This window comes from Anolis sagrei, chromosome 6 (assembly GCF_037176765.1).
Source record: "Anolis sagrei isolate rAnoSag1 chromosome 6, rAnoSag1.mat, whole genome shotgun sequence".
In the NCBI taxonomy this organism is placed as follows: domain Eukaryota; kingdom Metazoa; phylum Chordata; class Lepidosauria; order Squamata; family Dactyloidae; genus Anolis; species Anolis sagrei.
In genome coordinates, this window is record NC_090026.1 from 118,545,888 (window position 1) to 118,573,324 (window position 27,437).

At 39.5% G+C, this 27,437-nt stretch overlaps 1 protein-coding gene across 2 annotated transcripts in view; it reads left to right on the forward strand.

The window, feature by feature from the left end:
- PTPRN2 (protein tyrosine phosphatase receptor type N2) overlaps positions 1–27,437 on the forward strand; it is a 686,806-nt gene that overhangs the window by 347,388 nt on the left and 311,981 nt on the right. The gene's annotated exons all lie outside the window — the stretch shown is intronic.

Below are 27,437 nucleotides of genomic sequence, written 5' to 3' on the forward strand. Positions count from 1 at the left end.
TTCTGATTTTCATATTGTAGTTGAGGTTTCTGTCTCTTCCTTATCTTGCCTACCATTCCTGAAAGAAAAGCTATGGATCCTTCCAGACAGACCCTATATCCCATCATCTGAGCCCAGGTTTTCTGTTTTAAACTGGATTATATGAGTCTGCACTGCCAGATAATTTGGGATAAACGGAAAACCTGGTATCAGATCCTGGGATATAGGGTTTGTCTAGAAGGGCTTTCGTGCATGTTAGATAGTCACTTGGCAATCACATAATCAATGATTTGTCTAGGGACCCTTCCAAACAGGCCCAAAACACAGAACTTCTTTCAGTTTCATCAATCCCTCAGGTAAAACTGAATTAATCCTCTATTTGACCCAGGAGGTCAAAGGGAAATCCTACAAGGGAAATCCTACAAGGGAAATCCTAGGGTTTGGGGGTTTGTGTGGTCTTAATCCTGGAAGGAACCAAGTTTAAATAACCCAGTTATAAAATAATAATAATAAAACTTTATTTATATACCGCCCTATCTCCCCAAGGGGACTCAGAGTGGTTTCCACATATGCAAAATAATACAAAAGCATACACTATAAAACAAAAACATAGGCATAAACTGTTAACACAACATATACATTAAAATCATTTTAAAACCAGATTCTCCCGGGATTAAGGCCTGTCTGGAAGGGCCCTAAGTCCTGTCATTGGAGGTGCACTGCAGTGAATCATAATAAGATTTACTCCCAGATAGAGATTTGTGTGTTAGTCTCAGTCATTAAAGAACTGGGAAGCCCTGGCCATTGAGCGCTCTAGCTGGAGGTCAGCTGTGACTAGCAGTGCTGTATAATTTGAAGAGGCACAAATGGAGGGCGAAAGAGAGAAATGTGCCAAGAGGAAGGTGTGTCAAGCCAACCTTGACTGGGACCACTTTCTACCTGAAAATTGATGTCCTCACTGCAGGCAAACATGCAGGTCAAGAATAGGGCTCCACCGTCACCTACATACCCACTGCCAGGACACCGCACTTGGAGGGCAATCTTACTCTGACAACTAGGGATCACCAAAGTGAAGTCATTAAAGTGGTGAGATGATTGAAACAGTTCAAACCAAGTGAGTTTCCTTAGAATATTCAAGAGGAGTGGACTCAATCATAAAATGGCACATTGAAACATTTGCTCCAATCCTACAAACACTGGATATATTGTCTTTATTTTAAAGACAACTGTAGCAGTGATTTCCAGGATGACTGTTCTGTGATTGAAGCTAATCACCCACCCATCCAGTGCGTCTGTCTCTGTCATTTATCAAAGTGTTTATCCCTCTTGAATGCTGCACAGGAGAACTATTTTGACTTTTGACTGACAGGTCGCAGCTTCAATTCTGAAACTGGTTGTCTCCTGTAATCTCTTCTCTTCTCTTCTGATTCCAATATTCTTGCATCTGTTTTTCTGCACATTTTGCATAAGAAAATGACAGGAGACTGTGGTGATGAAATGTTCTAAATGGGTCCTGAAAACCAGAGAGAGTGCTTTCGGTTTCTTCTTATACACTCTTGAACAGTGTAGAAACGCCGATAGTGAAATGTCATGTTGGCTCATGGATTCTTCTGCATGGGAGTAGTGTATGTGATTTTAATGTAGCGGAATTGTGAAGTGATTGAGCAGTTGCTATGGTAGCCACAGTAATTCAATTTTTATTCAGCATCATATAAAATGAAAGAAGGAAAATATGCCTTGTGGCTGGAGGAAAGCATGCATCCTCTTTCTCTAGAAAAAAAATTAAAAATATCAGCACATGCAACATATGTTAGTATCAGTTACTGTTTGTCTTTGAACTGTGTCATACTATTATTTTTTAAAAAACACAAACATCACTCTAAAATCGACCAAATCCTCACAATCAAAGTGTGTTTAAAGTCTAGTGCAGAAGCTGTAATTCAGAACTACACTTTTCAACAATGCATTATGTTTCAACATAGTTCGGGACAATCTGTCACCTGAGACGTCTCCACCAAAGATAAGAAACATTTTCTCTCATATAATGCTTTCAATCAGGTGAGATAGGTGTTTCAAGAGTTTACAATTGTGTTATCATGTATACAAAAACTCTTCTGCTGCCTTTGTCCAGGGAAAACACACCTTAATCACTATGTGTGTCACTGGACAAAATAATACATGAAAAAATTTAGAACTTTGCCAATCAATTTTAAAACTAATGCCAGAAAAAAGAAATCTGCACTTAGGATGTGAGTGTGGATAGGAGCTTCTTTGCACAGCTTCACCTAATCTACCAGCTTTGTTATTTTCTGTAGAAATAGTAATAATAATAATCATACACTTTTATTTATATTAATATTTATTTCTATTTTATTTGTGTACTCTCACCCAACCTATTCAATTTGTATGCAGAACACATCATGCGATGTGTGGGGCTTGATGAATCCAATTGCTGGAAGAAACATTAACAACCTTAGATATGTGGATGATACCACTTTGATGGCTGAAAGTGAGGAGCAGCTGACGAGCCTGATAACCAAGGTTAAAGAAGAAAGTGCAAAAGCTGCATTGCAGTAAAAAACAAAACAAAACAACAACAACCAAGATTATGGCAATCAGACTGATTGATAACTGGAAAATAGAGAGAGAAAACATGGAGGCAGTGACAGACTAGGTGTAAAAATTACTGGAGACGCAGACTGCAGCCAGGAAATCAGAAGACGTTTACTTCTTGGGAGGAGAGTAATGACCAATCTTGATAAAATAGTGAATAGTAGCGACATCACATTGGCTACAAAGATCCGCATAGTCAAAGCAATGGTATTTCCCGTAGTAACCTTTGGATGTGAGAGCTGGACCATAAAGAAGGCTGAGCAAAGGAAGATAGACACTTTTGAAGTGTGGTGCTGGAGCAAAATTTTGAGAGTGCCTTGGATCATGAGAAAATCAAACCAGTCCATACTTCAGGAAATAAAACCCGACTGCTCATTGGAGGGAAGGATAGTAGAGGCAAAGATGAAGTACTTTTGCCACATCATGAGAAGACAGGAAAGTTTAGAGAAGACAATGATGCTGGGGGAAATGGAAGGAAAAAGGAAGAGGGGCCAACCAAGGGCAAGATGGACAGATGGTAACCTTGAATGACTGGCTTGACTCTGAAGGAGCTGGGGATGGTGATGGCCGACAGGGAGCTCTGGTGTTGGCTGGTCCATGAAGTCACAAAGACTCGGAAGCAACTGAACAAATAAGCAACATTTATATCCCCCCACCATCTCCCAGGGGGACTCTGGGCAGCTCACAAAACACTCAAGGTGCAAAATACAACAAGTTCAAAACAAAACATACAAGTAGATAATAAACAATCCACACAACCTCATAAATGCATAGTACCCCCTGGTAAAAACAATAAAATACAGCAATTGCTGTAGTTAAAACAGCAGTATTTTATCTCAGAAGTATAAAGTGTTAATAAAGAATCTAAAGGTCTTCATATATATTATTAGGGAGTCTAAACATGGTTGAAGACTTGTTGGAAAAGCCAGGTCTTTAATTGTGAAAGTCTCTTTTGCCATGTTATGCAGGCCTTAATTAGATATTGTAATGGTCTATATGTTGTTTTGCCTTTACAAATGTTTGGAAGTGACACTGGAAATGCTATAGATGGACTGCTGTTGGGTTCTCACTCCTATGTAGGAGTCATGCTGTCCCTTTGCTGCTCAGTCTGAATTAGCTTCTGGTTTCCTTCTGAGCATGATGCAGCCATGACTGTTGAAGTTCTATGTTTTGGACCTGGTATACCTTAAGCTCCACGTTCTCATGTATCAGACTTTGTGAAGCATTTCATATTTTGAACTTGTGTCTTGTGTCTACTATATTTTAATCATTGTTCTGTGTGTTTTGATATATGTATTTTGTAGAAATGTGTTTTAATATGTGTATTTTATATAATGATTATGTATCTTTAGCTATGTTGTAACTCTCCTTGGGCCACAAGTAGAGGAGGGTAAGGAATAACATTTATTACTATTATTATTATTATTATTATTATTATTATTATTATTATTATACATTCCTGGTAATATCTTTATCCCTGGCGTCAGTTTGAATTGTGGATTACACAACTGCATTTTCCCAAGAAAAGATGATATCGTTTGCCCTCAGATTACCAATCCCTAGTTTTGATATATGTACCTACTAAATAAGTCTTATTCATTTTATGGACCTAACTTCCAAATAGTTATGCCTAGATCATGCAGCCAATATATTATTCACAAATATGTATATGTATGTATTTCTGTACACCACTTCTAGCCATAGGATGAATATTGGTCACGTCTGCATGACTATTCTGAGCCTGTCCCAGTCAGAGTCAAAGTCAACAACATTATGGTCTGTTTTATTTTCTCTTCTTTGTGAGTTGTCGTTGTGTGTGTTTTGTATGTGTGTATGTCTGTGCATGTGAGCACTGAGCAAGAAGGATAATGAATTTATATTATTGACATTTCCATGATGCCACTTTCAGCTTGCATACAAAAGATGCTGATTGTTAAACAGTTAATTTATATATTCCCCTAAAGAGAATGCAAACAAATTCTGGGGCACAAAAGCTCTTTCTCCTATGCAATGTTCAGTTTTTAATTTCCAGTCCATCTTAGATTATGGCGTTGAAAAACAATACTTAATCCCTCGTTAACACATGAATAAGTGGAAACTGTCATTTCCCCACCAAACAATAATGGGATTATCTCAAGAACTGTCAGTTTATGTGAAAACATTATGTTGCCCAAATTTTCATAAAAATTAGCTGTGGATAATATTCAAGATCAGAGCAATGGATAGAGCGAGGAAAAAAAATCTGCATTCATGGTAATAAATATTCATATTTGTCTGCTCAGGAGATAAAAATCTAATCAAGGGGCTATTGATGCGCTGGTGCTCTCTCTCTCTTTTTTAAACCAAGATGTTTCATCTAAATTGGGTTTGATATGGAAATTAGTCCCACTCCAAGTCCTTCAGGCCATGAACATGCTGGGATAACACTAGAGGTGGCCAGTACATCAGATGCTGCCGCTGGCATCTGTTATTGCAGACAATTCATATACACAACTCATACGCACACAAACACACACACCTCTGCTACTATGTGCAGAGATTGACCAAAAAAGGGAAAGAACAAACAGGAAATTATCAAAAAAATTTCTTATAGGAGTATAGTTATTGAACTCAATAATAGGAAGGTGGATCACTGCACCTTTTTTGTCACAGATCTAGTGTAAGCAAAGGGTTAAAATTATTTGTGGGTTCTTCTCCCCCATCCTGCCTTTGTTGACAATTACCATAAATCAGAAGACATTTGGCAAGATGCTTAATGAAATATGGATGATTTAAAAATGGAAGGATAACTGCAATATGTCGCTTTGGGGTATTTTGTTTATGTTTGTGCGTGTTGGTACCCATGCACAGGCACCGTTAGATCCTGAAGCATTGTATCCTTTCATATATATTTTTTCTGTGCATCCAATTGGGGAGGGAATCAGTTTTTTTAAAATAAAAAGATTAAAAGAAGCATTATATTATGTACATGTTATATATCCATTTTGAGAATAATGCATTTTGGGTTTTCTTTCAAGCAGACTGTTAAACATTCTTAATAATTATATGCCCTGGGGATTATGAACGATTGTTCACAAGAGGTTATGGTTATTAATAGCAGGAACCTCAGGCAAGACTGGCTGATAATTACCTCGAACTACAACTAACATTAGCTTCAATCCAGACAGGTTGGAGGTAGGTGAAAGCTAGCATTTTGAATGGGATCTGGAATGAACTTGGAGGCAGTGAAAATTGGCAGCGCACCAAGTTGGTTTGCCCGTGGGATGAGATGATACAGAGACTGTGCAGAATTTAAGGTACAGAATTAAAACACAATCCTAATGAGCCAGCATATCTGAAGACCAGCAAATTAACTGCAGAGCAACCAAAGTTTTAATGTGCCTTTCCCCTTTTTCTTGAGACATCTTTGCCATTTCTTTTTTTTTTGTTTGTTTTTATTGGTTTTCGTGTTTACAAGCATACATTCATTCGGACATATTGATGACATTGATTGATTGTCAAATAGTTCATTACAATTGTTTGTAGTTTTATCCTTAACAATAAAATCAATTCTAAAATCTGCTGCTTCTTGCTTTTGTTGTCCGTTCGTTCCGGGTGTGGGGGAGGGGGGTGGAACAGAGGGGGAGGGAGTGGGTGTACAAAGGTTATATTTGGGAAGAGGGGGTAAGGGAAGGGGAACTACACACATTCATCCACTGGACTTCCCAACCTTCCACGAGGTGGTTTAATCTTATTTATTTTCATTAAATTCTTTCTCTCTTAATAGCATTCGTCACCATTCACTTTTTATAGCTTTATGTTTTTCCTTTCTTTAAAGTAATTTCTAAGTGGTTGCCAGTCTACTTTGTTCTTTTTGTTCACATCATATACCATATTCGATAATGAATCTAATTCCATGTAATCCCTTATCTTCATTAGCCAAGCCTCCATGGGTGGCTGTTCCTTTGCTTTCCATTTACTTGCAAATACTGATCTTGCCGCTGCCGATAGATGGTATAATAACATTTCATTATTTCTTTCCAGTTCAAAATCTAGTAAATGAAGAAGATAATAATCTGCCTTTAGGTCAAACTTGGTCTTTAATATACCCTGAACTTGTAGGTGTATTTCCTTCCAAAAGGACTTTGCGATTTTGCACTGCCACCAAATATGCAGGTATGTTCCCACTTTGGTACCGCATTTCCAACAGATATTGTTAACTCCTTTGTAGTACATCGCCAGCCTCTGGGGTGTTAGATGCCAGCGCGTAAACATCTTATACCAGCTCTCAGTAATATTTACTGGCTTGGCAAATTTAGTTTTTACTTTCCAGATTTTTTCCCAGTCTTGCAGCAAGATAGAATGTCCCAGATCTCGTGCCCAGAGCAACCAAAGTTTTAATGTGCCTTTCCCCTTTTTCTTGAGACATCTTTGCCATTTCTTTGCACTCTTCTGCTGGTAAAACTTGACCAGTAGGTCCGCTCTGCTGCTGAACCTTTCTGTCAACACTTACTTAACTCCATAGATAAAGAATCTGTGGTTATGGTTACTTACTTAGGCAATCCCTTGTTGTCCGAGTATGATGGCCTTCCAAGTGTAGTGTCTTGGTGGTGGATACGTAGGTGATTGTGGAGCCCTATTCTTGACCTGCATGTTCTCCCACAGTAAGGGCATTGGTTTCCAGGTTGAAGGCGGTCCCGGTTGGGGTTGGCTTGATGTGCCTTCCTCTCTTTCACCCTCCATTCTTCTTATGGGTATATACTAGGTATATACTAGGGCAATATTGATAGGGCAGTTTTAATTAGCTTGGATAATTGTTGGATGGGGCATTCTAAACCATTGTGCCATAATTGTTTCCATCCTAACTACCTCTTATCATCATTCAAATTCTCATGCAAATTGGTTATTGATAAGTGAACAGACTCAACATCAAAATGACAGGGAACATCTATTTGCAGGCCTGGCATCTCTTTCTGTACAGCCTGTGCTGGCATTGATGTCTAGAATCTTTTTTCAGAGACTTCCACTTTCTAATGATTTCCCTTGACAACCCAGCCTAAAAAAAAGAGTAATAAAATAAAAAACCTGTGGTGTGTACAGCAGATGGCTCAGCAGCTCCAGTGTACAGGTGTCTGGCACGCAGGTGTTTAATTCTGAATTCGCTAGGCACAGAGTTGTAGCCAGATATTTTTCAGGAGTTCTCTAAAGTTGTTATTTGTGGAGATAGATATCCATAGATCCTATCATGTTGGCCAAAAAGTAGGTATGGGCAAACCCAGACCCAGGGGCCGGACTCAGCCCCTTGGGCTCTTTCCTCAGCCCTTCCTCTCTTTCACCATCCTATCCTTCCTTCCCCCTTCCCTCTTACTCCCTTCTCTCCCTCCCTCCCTCCCTCCTTCCTTCCTTCCTTCTTTCCTCCCTCCCTCCCTCCCTCTCTCTCTTTGGTCTTTCCTTCCTTCTCTCTTTCCTCCATTCCCTCCCTCCCTCCTTTCTATCCTTCCTCCTTTCCTCCTGGGGGATGTTTAGTTGGGAGAAGAGAAGGTTGAGAGGGAACATGAGAACCATGTTTCAAGATTTAAAAGGGTGTCAATTGAAGAGGAGGAGAAGGAGGAAAACTGACTTTCCATTGCTCTAGAGACCAGGGCACAAGGAAGCAATGGTTTTAAATGGCAGGGAAAGAGATTAGATTGAAAAGATTAGGGAGAACTTCCTGAGAGTAAGAGCTGTTGGAGAGTGTCATAGGCCGCCTGGGAGTGTGGTGGAGTCTCCATCTCTGGGGGCTTTTCCGCAGAGGCTATCTATCGGGAGTGCTTTGATTGTGCCTTCCTGCATGGAATGGAGTTGGAGTGATGGCCCTTGGGGGTCTCTTCCAGCTCTAGGATTCTATATCAGGAGTAGGAAATATGGGGTCTAATGGATACACTTTTTCTCTCCCATTCACCATCTCATCCTGACCAAGACCAACCCTTTTGGAATCCAAACATTTCCATCTTTCCTTAACTTTCTGCCTCTGAAAGAGAAGAGGAAAGGGAAGAAAGGGCAAGGAGGGGTCTTGGGAAGAACCCCTCCCTCCTGGCCTGCCCACCCTATTCTGGCTTCCATGTCGCCCCCAAATTAGAAAGTTTGCCCATGCTTGCTTTAGCCTCAAACAATTAATGTTTCTCTGTCATTGATAATGTTCTACCTAACCATTCTATAATCCATTATACAGCTAATGTTAGAGAATTTTTCAATGTGTAGCAATAAAGGCATTTCAAAATTTGGTGCCTCTGTTGGATTACATTATGGTACTATATGCGTTAAAACGAATCAACTGATAAATACACAAGAAGAACTGGGAGGATAGTGATTATATCTTCACTGGTTTGGCTGGTATCAACTATTAAAAAGTGTATCCTGTGTGTATGTACTCCACTACAAGTAATGGATTTGAGAAGGGTAATTTAGTAGAGGAAACCATGAGGTTATTAATTGCCTTTGGTCCAAACGCTGAGGCTCTGATCCAATTCACCACCCACACAAGACTGCTGTTAACCAGACTGCGGTTAACCTTTCGTAAAAGAATGTAGAGCTTCTGCATGACATTCAGTTCAGTCTCTTAGATATCTAACTAATTTTAACTGGTAGAAGCCAAGTATTGCTGCTTCATGATCCCATATCTCTCAAAGTTCCTTAGGGTACAAAAAAAATGCAGTCCCACTAGAAGACACAAAAAGGAGTTGTGCCTTTGGGATAATTTATTCAATATTTTATGAAGTGCCCTGAGCTTCTTTCCTTCTAGCTAGAATCAATGTGATCAGCATTTAATACCTAGTTTAAAAATCAACCAAAACAGAAACTTCTGTGCAATCAGCATTACCAGGGAAGCATTGGCCATAAAAGCAATCACTCTGTAATAGTTCTCACTTGGGCAGCCTATGCTTCTCATCAGGACTCATCTGACCTCTTTATATGACAACTGTTCAAGTAGAGCGATTAGTTAATAGTGTATGCCAGGTTATAGTATGCACAATTATACTTAGTGACTTAGCACTTCATTTCACTTCAGAATGGTTCCTCGATATGGGAGACATTATGATCACCTGTCTTTGTCATGCATATGATCACATTCAGGGCTCTGAGTACTTTTGTTGGCCACATTGACTGTAGTCAGGGTTATCATTACAGTTGTTCTTGGTGAACCAATGCTCACTGAAGGCAACAGTACACATAGTATAGTATACAAAGATACCATGATAGTCACACAGTCCTTATGAGAAGTGTGAGTTTTTGACCTGCAGCTTTATCACCAATTGGAGTTGTTAAATGACACTCCTATATCTTGCAAACAATTAGCTTTCAGATGCACCTGGTGTAGCTTTGGGCTTCAATGTGATAAGACTACTGAAACTCTTAAAGGGAGATAAAGCAGCAGTAAAGCACTCTTTCATCATGCCCAGCTCCACCAAGAACCTGAAGCCATCTGAGAAAGAAGATGTAGTAGCTCCTCCATTGAGTATAGATCCAGCTCCATTATCTGTTGAATCGTGCAAAAGTGAAGGGCTTTGGAGAATGTAAAGTAGAGGCAGAAAGGAAATGTTGTTTCAGATTCTATAAGACTCATCACAATTGTTTTGGAAAAGGGTGAAAAGGGATGGGTGCTGGTTAACTGCGTGTTCTGCAGAAGCAATATGTGACCATTTTAATCTGTAGTGATTATTTTTACTATTGCTTTTACAGAGAAGATTAAATGATAACTTATGTGACTTTGTCTTGCTATTATTTGATATTATAATTGGGGGAAATCCATTTCATTTTAAAGCTGCATTTCATGTGACCATAATGTTATCATCATGTCTTCACCCTGTTTTCCTCTTGGTCCAAAAGAAGGTCCTAATATCTGCTACTGTTGGTGTTTTTCTGTCCATGTGAAATTACACATTTTCCCAGGTCATCATACCTGCTGAATTTTAATAGATATGATCCTCATTTTAGAAGTGATTTTAAGAGGGTGACAGCCTATAAGTCTCGTTGCAGTGGTAGAAGGCCTCTCTTCTGCTGCCATGATTTTGATGTTACTAGCCATTTGCAATATCATCTACGGACATTCAGTTCAGTGTATCCTGGCTGCCAAGTTTTATGAATTCATATCTACATTATTTGAAGAATGTGGTAAAATATAATCTGAGGACAGCTTCTCCAGTAGGTCAAATTACAAAGGGATAAAAAAGGAATAGAAGAGGAATTGGATTATCTTATCGGTGTACAGTAATTCATATTCTTCTGGGTGTTTTTGTTTATACTGTCAGACCGAAATTTTCTTCATTGTTCTTAAGAGTTACTCATTTAGTATATTTGTACCTTCTAAAATTATATAAGTACATACATAAGCAATTGCACTATTTATCTGCCTATCCATGCACATATGGATATGGTGTGGGTGTGTAGGCGTGTGTATAATATAAACATAACAGGCACTATTTTGACAGTATGCACTTCACACTTTGAAAAATGGCCCGTGATAAAACATTTACACATCTTAGATAAATCTTTGCAGCTCACAACATAGCAAATTTCTGTAACATGCTATTAAATGACATTATTGCCTAGCAACATTTATTGTTTACAGAAAACCATAATTTCGTACATCTTAAAACAACAGGTAATGCTTTAAAATATGTAATTATTTTTATGTTATATAAAATTCTCTTACATTGAGATTTGATGCAAGGACCTCTGGTATACTGATAGTTTCCCATGCTCACTATGTCTATGACATTCTATCAAATGGTATTATTGCCTAGCAACATTTATTGTTTACAGAAAACCATTTTTTTTACTTATTGAAACAACAGATAATGCTTTAAGATGTAATTATTTTTACACTATATAAAACTGCCTTGCATTAAGATTTAGTGCAAGGACCTCTGAAATAATGATAATTTCCCATACTCACCAGGCGTCAAAATTTTGTTTTTAGTAGAAGGTTCAGGTTAGCCTAACATGATAGTTAATGACTAAAGAGAGTCTCTGAAAGGATGTCTGAGAATAAATGGTGATAATTATCCCAACAGTGGTTCACTGACACATTTCCTGATAAATGCAGTATTTTGTTCTGTCTCTGAGAAATTAAATATAGGTCCTGAGTGAACCAGATGGTTTTTACCTTTCTGTGGATTTATGCCTCAGTTATTTGCACATGGATTTCATTACACCATGTACACTTTTTCTTTTTATTGATTTGGTCTGTTGATTTGATTTTTCTCTTCATTTTTGTGCTGACTGAGTACAATATTGCTGTAATTCAGGATGGGAATTGCATGACCCTCCAGATGTCCTTCAACTGCAACTCTTCCCTGCTGGCTATTTTTGCTGGAGTTCCTGAGAGCTGCATTTCAACAACCTCTGGAAGGCAGCCCCGTGTCTGTCTCACCATGTTTTCAACAGACGTTATAAGCTACTCACAAAATGACTTCTCCCCATAGTTCTCTGATTTATCTCACTTTGAAAGATTAGCAGAGTTGGCCTTGTTTAGTATTTGGATGGAAGGCTACCAATAATGCCAGGGGTAAGGCCACTAAAGAAACATTTAGGAGCTGCTTCTGGACAAGAGCTGGCGATGGACCTTAGTAGAAGTTGAGTGTTCCTTATCCAGAATTCTACATCTTCCAAAATCGTCCACATGGTTGGCTGGGATGGCAACATCTTTGCTTTCTGTTGGTACATGAACTTTCTTTCATGCACAAAACTATTAAAATATCACATAAAATTGCCTTCAGACTATGTGCATAAGGTATATGTGAAAAATAAATGAATTTTGTGTTCAGACTTCAGGATATCCCATAATGTGCATTCATGCAAATAAAAGTATTCTAAAATCTGGTTTTAAAAATCTGAAAATCATAAGCTCTGGTCCCAAACATTTCTATCCTAACAGTGGCTTCTTGTCCTGTGTACAGGTTATGCATCAAATATTTGGTTCACCCATATGTAAAGCCACGTTGAGTCCCCTTCGGGGTAGAGAAAGGCAGGATATAAATAGAGTAAATAAATAAAATAAATTCTTTAAGAGTGTTCCATACTTTTTCATGACCTACATAATTTATTTGCCATAATTCATAAAACGTGATGTGATTTTCACCTGAAATTCTTTGGTGCAACCCATCATTCAATGCATGCTAGCAATATGATCTTTTGAGATTCTTTCTCTTCTGAACCCAGCTTTGACACTGACATTTCTTGCTTCATGTATGATAACGTTCTTTATTGTACAGTAGAGTCTCTCCAATCTGTATATAATTTATTTACAGTATATAAATACTGAAAATAAATAAATGGACTGGCAGGATGTTGGATAAATGAAAATGTTGGATAATACAGAGGCTTCTGAGAGTTGGAAGTCGATATATCTATCCTGGCAGAGATTAGTGGTGAGTGAGTTCTCCTTCTGTTTGGTTTTCCAGACTCAAGGAGAGAACTCTCACTCACCACTAATGGAAAAAAGAGCAACAAACAAGGAATTGTAACAAAATGATGGACAGTACACTTACACAAATCCTTAAGACAACTGCCCACCTTAATTCTTTCCTCTTCCTTTCTCTTCCCAAATTTCCTACAAGCTCCTGCATAGCCATGGCCCCTCCATCCAACTTGGACTGAACCATTGCTGTATGCGGAGTGGGGAGGGGAGGAGATGCTGAACCATTATGCTCTGTTTCTTCTTTGTCATCCGCACAGTGGTATCAGCCAAAATGGGGAAGAAAGAAAGAAACTAAAAACATGGCCTCTAAAGGAGAAATGTTGGAGGAAAAGCAACATTGGAGGAAAAGGGGTGTTTCATTTCTTGGGAGGTCGAACTTGGCATGCTCTGGTTACATCCGGAATAGATTACTGCAACACACTCTACATAGGGTTGCCTCTGAAGACTGCTTGGAAGCTTCAGCTAGTCCAACGCTTGGCAGCCAGGTTGCTCACAGGAGTGGGATATCGAGAGTGCACAATGCCCTTGTTATGCCATCTTCACTGGCTGCCTATTAGCTTCCGAGCACAATTCAAAGTGCTGCCATTGGCCTATAAAGCCCTTGTTCTGGCCCAGTTTACATGTCCGAACATATCTCCTCCTACAAACCACCTAGGACCTTAAGGCCGTCTGGGGAAGCCCTGCTCGCTGTCCCCCACTATCTCAATTGCGGCTGGTGGGGACAAGAGACACAGCCTTCTCTGTGGTGGTCCCTCGGCTATGGAATTCCCTCCCAAGTGAAATCAGATCCACTCCTTCCCTCCTGACCTTCCGGAAAAAGGTGAAATCCTGGCTGTGGGATCAGACCTTTGCGGACTAGAATGACGTGGTGGTAGAGCTATGGTTTAATGGACTCTGATGGACTCGAATGGACTATGTGTAGGACGATGATTTAATTCTGGTGATTGTTCTAATGTTTTACTGTTTTTTATGATGTTTTATACTGTTTTTACCTAAGATGTATATTTATGCTTTTGTTGTCAGCCACCCTGAATCGTTTTTTTTTTTTTTGAGTGAAGGACATACATTGGGCTGTTAGGTGTCTTGTGTCCAAATTTGATGTCAATTCGTCCAGCGGTTTTTAAGTTATGTTAATCCCACAAACGAATATTAAATTTTTATTTATATAGATAGCAGGCGTGGGCAAACTTGAGATAAGATGGGATATAAATGTCTGAAATAAATAAATAAATAAGATGGATAAGATGGAAGGTCGGATAAGCGAAGGTTGGATAATCAAGACTATACTGTAGAAGTTTTAGTACCACCTTGTTTGCATGGAAGATTAGTCTTCTCCTTTCCATGTACTACCATTTTGGTAATGCTGAAATCTTTTACAAGACACAAGAATGTGTACTACTTTAGCTTTTCCCAACCATCTGAAGGCTCCAACTCAGTCCCCTCTTGCTCTCTTTGGTCTCAAGCAGTGTATAAATAGCACAATGGAAAGAGGTTTCTGTTATACCTGGGATTGATACCCCATCGCGTCATGAAGTGGCAAAGTGAGGAATATTTGGAAGAAACTCAGAACCATTTGCTAGCTGTAGTTAAAAGAATAAACTCTGCAGGATGTTATTGGGAAAAGGAAGTCTTAACTCAATGTATAGTTCTCACGAAGCATTTTAAAAGTTTCCAGGACTGTCTGCTCACACATTTAAACCACTAAGGGACTCTGCTCTGGCTGTTCCATGCTCAGTACAGATTGCTATTGACTTTCTCCCCTTCTTTAGCACAGAAGCGGGCTTTGACAGCAGGGTGTGACATTCACAGCAGCACAGCCAGGTTAGGAGAGGTGTCTGCGCAAGATGATTTAGGCACTCTCACCTTCGCAAATTCTATTCACGACAGCTACAAGAAACTCTCTGCTGAATTCTTCTCACCTGATGGTTGCTGACCTAGTTCTGAGCTGGACAGCACTGGGACCTGTTATTCTTTATTGCAAAGCAAAAACTTGTGGAGCAGCGTGTTAAGAGACACATTCGCTTGAAGGATGTGACAGGTTTATCTCATTGCAACTCCTCCTGGATCTCATTGTTCTAAGTACTATCAAGATGCAAAAAGACAGTGATTACCTTGAAGATTTTACAGCCCTGTCAGAGAGGAAAAGATGACACAGAAACATAAAAGCTACTTCAGTAAATGAAGATACCAAACTGAGACAGACACATGGGTGTTCAATCCTGCAACTTATCCAGTGGATTGAACATCCTCTGTTTAGTGCCAGATGTGTACGATGAAGCTTACTGGAGTGTTTGCTGCAGTTAACCTAATTTACTGCAATTAAAACATTACGAAGTTTTCTTTTACCACTCTCCCCCTTCCAATAACTTTGTGTATTGGTAACAGGCTTTAAGGTGTGGCTATTCCGCACATTTACTCTTGACAATGCAGCTACTTACCATGATTGTCAAACCATTTCTAAATAGGAGGATTTACAGATTCCAAAGAATATGTTTTCCCTGACTTTGTGACTGGTAGTCTCAATTATTTTGGTTGCAATGACTTCTTTCTAGACTTGAGTTTCTTGCCTAAAGTTTATGTTCTCTGAGCAAAGAAAATTACAAAAGTTGAAGGCATCAGGAAACATAGTTTGCTCTTAAATTGCTGGTTTTCTGGTATATGATCAACCTGAATATAATTATATTGGTTGGGTGGTCACATTTGGTTGATATCATATTAAATTTGGCCGCTTAACAGAATAGGTTGGCAATAACTGAAGCCATTAACTGTCTGGAAGAGCCCTGAGATAATTATAGGTAACGGCTCCCAATGCAAAAAGGCTAAAGACTGCACGATATTTTGTAAAACTAAGCATTTATGCACTCTGTTTTATCCATTTTTGAATCATAGTTTCTTTATTCACGTGAAATAGAGTTCACTAATGTGTGCCTTTCTAATTTGTCTCACAGTGTGCTTAGTGGTTTTCCAGCTTTTTTTTTAGTGGACAGCCTCTTTGTTTCTGATGACCTGTTGTTCTTTACTCTTTTTCATAAATTGTCATTTTCAAAAAGATATTTAGATCCTTTTCTATGTAATGTCTGGGTTGTTGTGAGTTTTCCAGGCTGAATGGCCATGTTCTAGAGGCATTCTCTCCTGACGTTTCGCCTGCATCTATGCCAGGCATTCTCAGAGGTTGTGAGGTCTGTTGGAAACTAGGAAAATGGGGTTTATATATCTGTGGAATGGCCAGGGTGGGAGAAAGAACTCTTGTCTGTTTGAGGTATGTGGGAATGTTTTAATTGGCTACTTTGATTAGCATTCAATGGCCTAGCAGTTTCATGGTCTGGCTTCTTACTGCCTGGGAGAATTCTTTGTTGGGAGGTGATTAGTTGGCCCTGAATGTTTCTTGTCTGGAATTCCCCTGTTTTTGAGTGCTGTTCTTTATTTACTGTTAAGATTTTAGAATTGTTTTTAAATACTGGTAGCCAGATTTTGTTCATTTTCATGGTTTCTTCCTTTCTATTGAAAGTGTCCACATGCCTGTGGATTTCAATGGCTTCATACAGCCCAGAAAACTCACAACAACCCAGTGACTCTGGCCACGAAAGCCTTCAACAATACATATGCAATGTCTGTTTGTTTTAATCAGTTGTGTATCACCCTGGTGGCCCTGTTGAGAAGAGAGGATATAAATGCATTTATGTGATAAATACATTTATTTATTTATTAGCAGTAGGTTGAAGAGAACCTCAGGAGAAAAAGAAAGAATTATTTATTACAACTAGATATGCCTAGGATGGGTGAGTGGGGAATGGCGATCGTGTTACTCAGAGTTGAATTCAACAATTTCTTACCACTGAGTTTGGAATAAGCTATTATCAGAATGATTGAGAACCTCATAAGTCATTTGCATTTGCAATGACATGGAATTCAGAACAGATTAAAATATATTGTTGTTTAATCTGAATTAGGTTACACAAAGTATTATGTTATTGTTGTTGAAACTTCAAAGATGATGTCATATGACAGGTTTATTACTTATAAACACAATATAGAGGAACAACTTCTCTGTGTCATGGATAAATGTCCATATTCATGTAGATAAGCATAATAGTCCAGTCTGTCTGATGATTTAAATAGTCATTTGTAGATGTTTCGAAGGACTATTTGTGGCATCCAAGGTTGTGTCAGAGAAGAGTTCTACATGGTGACCAGGTTACAACAAGGTATCCCAGATGTAGTTCCTTGTTTTGGTGTTTGTGATGAAAACACCTTCTTAGGTAATGAATTCTTCTTAATATTTCAACAGGAGACAAGTCTGGTACTACAATTACATGTATAAAAACAACAACATACATAAAACAGATATGATGTAGATTGGACTATTATGTTTATCTACATGAATATGGACATTTATCCATGACAAAGAGAAGTTGTTCCTCTATATTGTGTTTATAAGTAATAAACCTGTCATATGACATCGTATTTGAATTGTGCCCGGTAGCTGCCAGTCTGCTACCGGACACAATTCAAAGTGCTGCTTTAGCCTATAAAGCCCTAAACAGTTCTGGCCCAACTTACCTGTCTGAACACATCTCTCCTTATGAACCCTCCAGGACTTTAAGATTGTCTGGGGAGGCCCTGCTCTCAGTCCCGTCTTCGTCACAGGTACGGCTGGCAGGAACGAGAGACAGGGCTTTCTCAGTGGTGGCCCCTCGGTTATGGAATGCCCTCTCTAAGAATATCAGATCAGTCCCCTCCCTTGTAACTTTTCGAAAGAGCATCCAGACTTGGCTTTTTGAGCAGACATTTCCAAATACATTGTAACAGACACAGGAAAATGGAATGGTTGGATGATGTGATTGGACAATGTTTTTAACAGGAGACCTTAATATTCATGTTTTTACTGTTTTTGTTATGTTTTTATTACTCAATTGTTTTTATTGTGTGTATTTTATGGTCTTGGCACCAACTGTAAACCGCTCCGAGTCACCTGCGGTCCGAGAGGGACGGTATATAAATATATTAAGTAAATAAATAAATAAATAAATAAATATATATTTGAAGTTTCAACAACAATAACATAATACTTTGTGTATCTTAGTAATAGATATCTGTGTTCTACATAATCTGAATTAGGGTCAAAAAAGCAAACAAGAATGAGTATTTTGAGTTAGTCAAAACCCATATATAAATGCATATAATGCTTCAGTCTTTATGTGCATCACACAACTAGCACCACTGCATCAAATTGTCCCACTGTGTATGAATTGAGCATCAATTGCTCTATCCATTGGAGAAGCCATATTGTAGGTAGGGTTGTATCACCACAGGTATACATTGGAACTGGAATCTTGGTCAGAGGGCCATAGACACCATTTCAGACACAAGCATCTTGGCGAATTGCTTCTTGGCTGTGGTGTCTCCTATATATATGGCAAGCAGATGATCTGAACATGTTTTACAGTCAGAGGTGGGGAACAATGTCCTCACGGAACCAGGAGGAGGAGGAAGCCTCTCAACCTCCTGCAGATGGCAGCACAGCCTCGGCTCCTTTTGTAGGCTGCTCTGATAGTCTGCTAAGGATAATCCACTTGCAGTTGTTAGTGTTATTCAACGGTATTGCCCCCAAAAGTGAGATAAACTGAAACTAGTAAAATACACTTCTAAATATTCAAAAGTGAATAAAACAACCTGTGAAGAGATCTAATTTTCAAGAACAAAATGCTAGCATTCAAACTACATGTGTACCTCCTGGGTTAATTACTCCAGTAGTAATGCATAGAAAAACTGCTTTGTTGGTTTTTTTTCTGCACACAAATTCCAAGATACGTCCATTAAACACCCTCGGATTATCACACATGCATACACACAAGGTGCAAGGCGGCCTGTTAGCAAGCTGCCAAGGGTTTTGTGGCTGGAGTCCTTTGTGTTAGCTGCTGGATTAGATTTCAAGGCTCCAGTGTGACCTGAGATCATATAGCTATGTTCTGAATTGACACTGTTTGATGTTAAAGTGCTCTTGTGACTTCAACTGTAATGGATATTGTTTGTTTATATGTGTATCATTTCTTTCTTCAAAACAACCCAACCAAGTAGATTATATCATGAAATTGGCTTGCTCAAGGTCCCTGTGCTTCACATCACAGGGAAGCTGTGCATTTGGCTCCTCTTCATACACCTCTTTGCAGAAACCCAATCACTGCAGCACATTGACTGTGGGATAAGGCTACTATACTACAGTTAAAACAAAATAATGAAAAATAAAATGACCTGCTTTGGATGTAGACCTGGATCAACATGAGTTGTGTCACAATTTATGTCACATCTTGTCATTCACGATGGAAGCCAAAGCACTTTTCACACTGTACCAGTTCAGCACTTTAATTCCACTTTCATCCCTATGGCTCTACCCTGTGTGGAATCCTGGGGTGTGTAGTTTGGTGAGCAACTAGAATTTAATTGCAGACTATTCTCAATACCTTGGAAAAGTACAAACAGTCTATGTGCTGCCGCTGGGTCTTGTGGAAGATCCAACTTATTTCCAAACAAATCCAGATCAAAAGCTGAAAATCTGGCTTGCATCTCCTGTTGGCTTCATTAGGAAACCTGTTACCCATAATCTTTCACATAGGTGCAGCATAGTGAAAGGATTAAACTTGCCAAATTACAGTCAACTGCTTTTGTGCTAGCCCACTTAAAAGTTTAGCTTAAAATGTTTACAATTCTCTGATAAGTATACTTCTTTTCCCCACTGTGTTTTGTGTACTAACTAGATAATGTGGATTTTCTGCTTAGTTAACCTGGACTATCTGGCTCTGTAGAATTATTATTATTATTATTATTAGAAACACAACAAGATGAGTCCACAGCAGACACTCTGCTGGCTGTTGTAGTGGATTACACGTCGGACGTTTCTCAAGTGTCTAGGACTGTGTGATGTATCGGTGAATAATGCGTGCAGATTCCTTTTGCAGCTGGTTGATGGTAATTTTGTCAACGCTGATTGTGTTTAAGTGCAGGCCAAGGTCTTTAGGAACTGCATCCAGTGTGCCGATCACCACTGGGACCACCTTGACTGGCTTGTGTCAGAGTCTTTGCAGTTCAGTTTTTAAATCCTCATATTGTGTCAGCTTTTCCGGTTGTTTCTCTTCAATCCTGCTGTCACCTGGGATTGCAACATCGACAATCCATACTTTGATTTTTAACACGATTGTGAGGTCAGGAGTATTGTGTTGTTGTTGTTGTTGTTATTTATACCCCACTTTATCTCCCCGAAGGGGACTCAAAGTGGCTTAACATAAAATCATCAGCATAACCATTTAAAATATACAAATATACAGACATTAAAACAGGATTAAATATAAACAGCATTTAAAATTCCCAGTTAAAAATCATTAAAACAATTCAAAGTTAAAAACCACAGCATCCCCTGAATTGATCTTAAGAACCCTCATATTTAAAAGCCTGTCTAAATAAATGTTTTAGCCTGCCACTGGAAGGACAGCAGAGAAGGGGCCATCTTGGCTTCCCTGGGAAGAAGGGAGTTCCAGAGTTACGGGGCAGCCACCTAGAAGGAAGACCTGCTCTCTCGTTCCCACCAACTGAGCTTGAGATGGAATGGAGGTGGGACCGAGAGAGGGAAGGGCCTCTCCTGAAGATCCCAGGGTCTGGGCAGGTTCATACAAAGAGATGTGGTCAGCCAAATAACCTGGACCTGAATTGCTTAGGGCTTTAAAGTTCATAATCAGCATTTCGAATTGTGCCTGGTAATAAACTGGCAGCCAGTTGAGCTGCTTCAATAGGGGGGTGAATCTCTGCTCCTGGTAGCCAGCCCCAATGAACAACATGGCTGCAGCTCTTTGAACCAGCTGAGGTTTCCAGGCACTCTTCAGGGGTAGCCCTATGTAAAGCATGTTACAGCCATCTAGACAGGATGTAACTAAGGTGTGTACCACTGTGGCCAGATCTGGCTTCGCAAGGAATGGGTGCAGTTGGTGCACAAGTTTAATTGTGCAAAGTCCCTCCTGGCCACTGCTGACACCTCCATGTTCAGCGACGAATCCCAGAGGACCCCCAAACTGCAAACCCATGTCTTCAGGGGGAGCGTAACCCCATCTAGCACAGGCTGAATCCCTATTCCCAAGTCTGCCTTAGTCTGTGCAATTTAGTCTGACTTGATCTATACCATGCAACGTACAGAGTACAGGAGATTAGGATTTGATTGGGATAGGATTAAGAAAAGAAGATTGACTGCTAGTAGTACCAAGGGAACATAACCGCCACCACACTTTTTCAAAATTCTCCCACAGTGAATAGAGAACTTGCAAAAGAACATAAGATGTTGTGTGTGGTGAAAGAGACAGACACTCACAATCCTGCTCCACCAAGCGCTGTGATTGAAGAAGGCTAGCATTACCCTTGCTCCAGGTTGGAAAGTAAAGCTGGGAAAGTTGTGATGCCAAACTCTGCACTTTCTCTTCCCTACCCTGATTTGCCTTTACATGATGCCATTTTTCAACATTTTGGAGCCACGTCTCTTGCTTTCCTTTTATTCAAGTTGACATCCAGCTCACCGAATCAGTCCAAATCACTTCAGATTGATCTGATCCTAATGCAATCTGGATCCCATCCAAGTCCATACAAACTGAGGCAATTGTATTTGTGATTTGGCTGGATCTGTCAGCCTTCTCTTTATTACATCAGTACTCTCAATACAGAAGACAATTAGTTTAAAGCAAAGTGTTATATTTGAAGCTATACTTCCCCAAAGCCAGGATATTTATGGTTTGCCACCCAAAGGGAGATGTCACGGGGATCCATGTTGCATTGTTTACTGCAGTGGAAACGAAGGAACAAGAAGGGACCCATTGATGTGGCCATGTTTATAGTTTGCAGCAACATAGCTTCCAACATTTTACAGATGGAATTGAATATGTGGCCAAGTAAGACCAAACTGTAGTCAAGATGGCAAAAGTGATTTGAGCAGTGGATTATGATTCTGTTGACCAGATATGAATCCCCCCTCGGCCATGAACTTGATAGGTGAGCCAAGGCTTATCCCAAGTAAGTCACACACTCTCAGCCTCAGAGAAAGGTAATGACCAACCTCTTTTGAACAAATCTTGCCAAGAAAACCCTATGATAAGGTCATTCTGCAGTTACCGCAGGTTGAAAACTACTCAAAGGTTCACAACAACAGCACTAATTTGTAGGCTCTTTTAGTTTGTTCCACACTTTTAAAGAAATTGAGACATGAGTACCTTACTAATTTAGATGATCAGCAAATTAATAATGTGCACTACTGTATCTAAAGGCATATGGTTTTCTTCTTTTTTTGAAAAAAAAATCATTTTAGCATTCATTAACCAGGTTAATTGCAAGGTTATACATCATTTCTAAGATGCATGTTTTGATGATTTGTTTTTATTTCTGTTGGAGCTCTTTTGTTTGGGCTTCTTTCTTTCTAGGTGCTACGTTTGTTCTCACTTCCAAGGCTAGAAAGGAAAAGGTCTGGAAGAGGTGAACTTGCTTTGTTTCTTTCTTCAGGAAAACACGTTAACACTTTTCACTAGAATTATGCAAATGTTGTGCTGTTTGCATATTGTGTTTAATGGATATGCACACAACTGGTCCTATCTGGCCTTCAATAAACCCAGTGCCATAAGCCAAGAACAAGAACATCTTTCTGCTTCTGTTGAGCAAAAAAAGTTCAAGGGAATTGCATTACAGTTGCTAAATTGGGTTTCCAGAAAAGCATTGCATAGAATCTTGTCAAACAAGCTGTGTTCTCTTCTTTTGAATGCCATCTACGAGAGTTTCTTCCTTTTACCCTCCTGAACTTTCCCTTTGCTGGGAAGATTTTGTACCATATTGTTTCTCAAGTTCTTTCCATATTTTGTTCATTTCTTTCTATTTCCATGTGAAAAGTTTTTTGCACCTCGAGTCTCTTTTGCTCCTCATCCCCAGCACTTGGACTCTACATCACCAGCAGCTTAGAAACCTTTTTCACATCTATACTTCTACCTGTCATCTCAAGAACATATTTCTGCCCAACATCTCTGAGGGCCCTTCCAGACAGGCCCAAAACACGGGATCTGTCTATGCTATACCTGAGGTGTCAAAATGATGCCAGTTTCCTCCAGATTAACTAAACATCTGGAAAGATCTGGACCTTAAGTTAAGGTCTGTATCTTTCCAGGAAGGCTCCCTGTGAGGATCGAATCCCAGGACTGCTTCCACAGTCCCGGGGGTAAAGCCCCACATCCATCCCAGTTTTTCAGGCTCCTGGAGCCCGAAGGAGCGGGATGATGCCCCCTCCCCCATTTTCCCCTCAGAAACTTACACAAGGGGTCTGCTGGTAGTGCAGGCTCCTCTGGCAAGTTCTGATGCACAAAAATGACATGTCAGGAGGTGGAGGGAAGGAGGGAAATCCCTTCCCCTCCCCAGCCTTCTGACGGGCTGTAACGAACCCCTTGGGGGGGCTGGAGAGGGGCTTGATGCATGTAGCCACCCCACAAGGGAAAGCCTGTGGTTTGGGTTGGGATTGGGGACAGCAACCCAGGACAAACTTGGTTTAAAAAATCAATTTCCTCCTGGGTTTTTGGGCCCTCAGTCAACAATCTCCTATACCATGACCGTAGCCAGAGAGGGAGTTTCGGGGGGGGGGGGGGGGGGGTTAAAGGTTCAAAGCCTTTCAAAAAGGTTCAGCCTCCCCTCTAAACTTATGAATTTTAACTGGTTAACCAATTTATGAGTAAACCAGGTTTCCAGGCCTGTAGCGAGGGGGTGGTTTTAGGGGTTTAAACCCCCCCCCCCCGAAATATTTCAGATTTTTTTAAAAAACCTGGTTTACTCATGAATTTTAACTGGTTAACCAAATCCCCCTGCTAAGTGTATGAGATGCAAAAAATTAAGAGTCCCTCCAGAACTGCAAACACTATCTCAAGCAAATATTGACAATTTATTCACACTGTCATTACTTGCAGCAATAGCCGATGTACTGAAGCAACCAAGCAACTCATTAAGGAGGCCAGACTTGGTGGAGGTGGTTGACAGGGGTGGAGCTGCAGGTTATTGAAGGTTGCTCTGCTCCCTGCTGTGCTCTTTGCTTCAGCGTGAGCTAGGAGGCAGGTTTCAAACCCCACTCCACCCCCCCCCCGAAATTTTCAACCCTCCCCGAAATTTTCAACCTCCCCCCCCCAAAAAAAATTGTCAACCCTCCCCAAAAATCTTTTCTGGCTACGGCCCTGCAGGTTTCTGACACATTTCAGGGTGGGGTTGAACTTTTAACACCCCCCCCCCAGCTAAGGCCCTGTCCTGTACATCGTCCCTTGAAGTCTGCCTGATTCTTTAAAACAACAAGAAAGACTTACTTTGTAAGTCAAGTAACTGAGCAAATGAAAGAAAGTAGAGAACAACTGCAAAACCTCCATCTAATGTCCCCATATTTTGCATGGCATTCTCCATAACAGCTCCGCAGTCACACATAAAAATATTGCAGAAAGGGTTGAAATCCTTACTGAGTGGTAGGTGACATTAGATGTAAGGACACTCCCAATGAAGAAAGGAGTGTCCTGCAAAGTGGCAGAAATACTTCCATGAGTGGAATTCTACATGCAATCTTTGGAATTCTCCACTGCACCCATACAGTTTGGGTCCTTGACCCTCTGGCTTCCATGGAATGAAGTCTAAGGAAATGGTCACTTATTCCAGCCTAGCTGCATTATCTGTGTTTGGATCTAGTCCCTTTAATGTACAAGTATTAAACAGAATCCTTGGAAAAGCAGCCTTTTCACATGTATAGAAAGAGCCTATGTGCATACTTGCAGATATGGTGGATTGTTCCTATCTTCAAATGAAGATACATACTAGGTGGAGAGCTTGCCACCATGAACCCTCTCCCATACATATTCTTTGTATTCTTGGAAAGGACTTAACAGTATTGGAAACTGGGTTATAACATCTGCACAAGAACAATGCAACCATTTTCTGGCACAACATGTTTTGGAAATTGTGGGTCCAGTTATTTAAGGTTTCTTTTTATAAAAGACTTTTGTCAAGCCAATCGCCATTGCAAGTACTCTGCAAACTACAAACATGATCATTTTAAGATACTTAACGACATTTGCAACCCACTGTAGTATGCATTTGTATGTTTATGTATCCAGAATGAAGAAATATAATACATGATTTTAAAATACGCCTATAAACCTTTCTAAAATACCCTTTCTTCCTCTTCTGCGACTTAACACAATTGTTAATTTGCGAATGCAGGAGGCCCACCATGGCATTGTTTTCTGGTAATTATGCACACCTCATATGCTAGCTTTTTAATACACTAATTGCATGATTAGTTTTATGATTTCTTCTGATTACCAATTAAGTTACCTTTTTCCTGTATTTCATACATACCATTAGACTTTATAGCACTCCCTTTTTTAATTTCTCACCTAGCAGGGGTTCTCACACATTTGAAGACTGCATTATCCACTCAATAAACAGAGAGAGTTTAATTTTCTGTGTAACGTATTGGTGTGGACTCGGAAGGATGATGTTTCCAATATTATGCTATCAAGAGTGACATTTAATTTTACAGGGGAAAAAACTTGTTTTTCACTGTCATAACAATGTTCACAGAGCATGATTTTAAAGATGTGTAGAGACCAAATCAAGTGATTTCCCGTCTGTTAGCTTAGTTGAAGTTGTCACATTTCCCCAGCCCTTCTTGTATTGCCAGCTACTCATTTCTTCTAGCTTACTCATTTTCTTTATAAAGTTATGTGTGCCTGTATGGAAATATGAACCCTTGCCACCATCATTATTAATGCCACACATCCATAAATATGCAAAATGTGCAAAGAAATGTAGGGAAGCTTCTTCTAGGAAGACAATATCCTCTTGAGCAATGCCATAGCAGATCTTAAGTCTGTTTAATTTTTTTTTCATGTCAGAAGCGACTTGAGAAACTGCAAGTCGCTTCTGGTGTGAGAGAATTGGCCATCTGCAAGGATGTTGCCCAAGGAACGCCCAGATGTTTTGATGTTTTTACCATCCTTGTGGGAGGCTTCTCTCGTGACCCTGCATGAGGAGCTGGAGCTTACAGAGGGAACTCGTCCACATTCTCCCCAGATTTGAACCTATGACCTGTCAGTCCTCAGTCCTGGCAACAAAAGGGTTTAACCCACTGCACCACTGGGGGCTCCTGTCTGTTGAATTGAAATAGTCCAAATATGATGGACCATTTCTGCATCATCCCAGACAATGGTGTTGCAATTCTGAAAACTAAAAATCCAAAAAGTAAAGCGTTATAGGTGGTTAAAGGATTCATCATGCTGCATGGTTGGGTACCACCAACAGTGTGTGCCATTTATCCATTCTGGGGAGCTAAATATATTGGAAGGAAGCATTTGATTTGTTTTATATAATGTGGTTCACTCCAAACTTTGTAAATACATCTCTCAAACATGATCCAGTATTTCCATTTTCGTAAAGATTTATGAGTCAAAGACTGTATTTTCCCCTTGCTAAATCAATTTTATTTTCTAATATCATTTTTCCTATTACATTGTACAGTGCTGTGAAAAGAGTAGATATTTTATTAATACAAATAAAACTTGTAGTAATATGAGAACAAAAACTGCAAGAGGAAAGCTATATACTTCATTTTTACTTTCTGAATGGTTAGGCCATGTGCTCCGTCATAGGAAGGAAAATATGCCAAAAATGGCAGGTGGTCTGTCCTGAGCAGCAAGTGAGATGGAGTGAATAAAAATTCAGGAAATATTAGTTTCAAGTGCTAAAGAAAGGGAGCAGATATTTCACAGCACTGAATAAATTTCATTGATACACTGAAATCTATTTTGACCATGAAAAACTATAATGGTACTTGCAAGGCATTCAATTAATTTTAATAAGACAGCTTGGCTACAGAAAGCTACATTTGTAAGGTACCCAAAATATTTCTTGGAAAATAACAGTTCTGCCTTGACACAAAGAAGAGTAAATTTTGTGCTGTGCAGGAATGACAAGAATATGATTTTTGCATAAAACAGCATACAATCTGCTACTATATTTGCCTTTTCTAACCAGTATGTTCCAAATTATAGGTGGCTTCTTTTTAAAATATCAGTACTCTAGCACATATTTTTTGCCTATTTAATAGTAAACATTAAATGTTTTTTTTTAAAAAAAAACTGGTGTTAATTGTAGTTTTGAGGACATTGATTCTGAGCCTTAATAAGGATTGAGTAATGAATAATAATAATAATAATAATAATAATAATAATAATAATAATAATGTGGTCAGCAAAGAATATATCCAAAGAGTCAGAAAGGTTTTGAAGAGCAAATTAAATGGTGGAAATAACATCAAGGCTCTCAACACCTGGGCCATCTCCATCATTAGATACACTGCTGGGATTGTGAA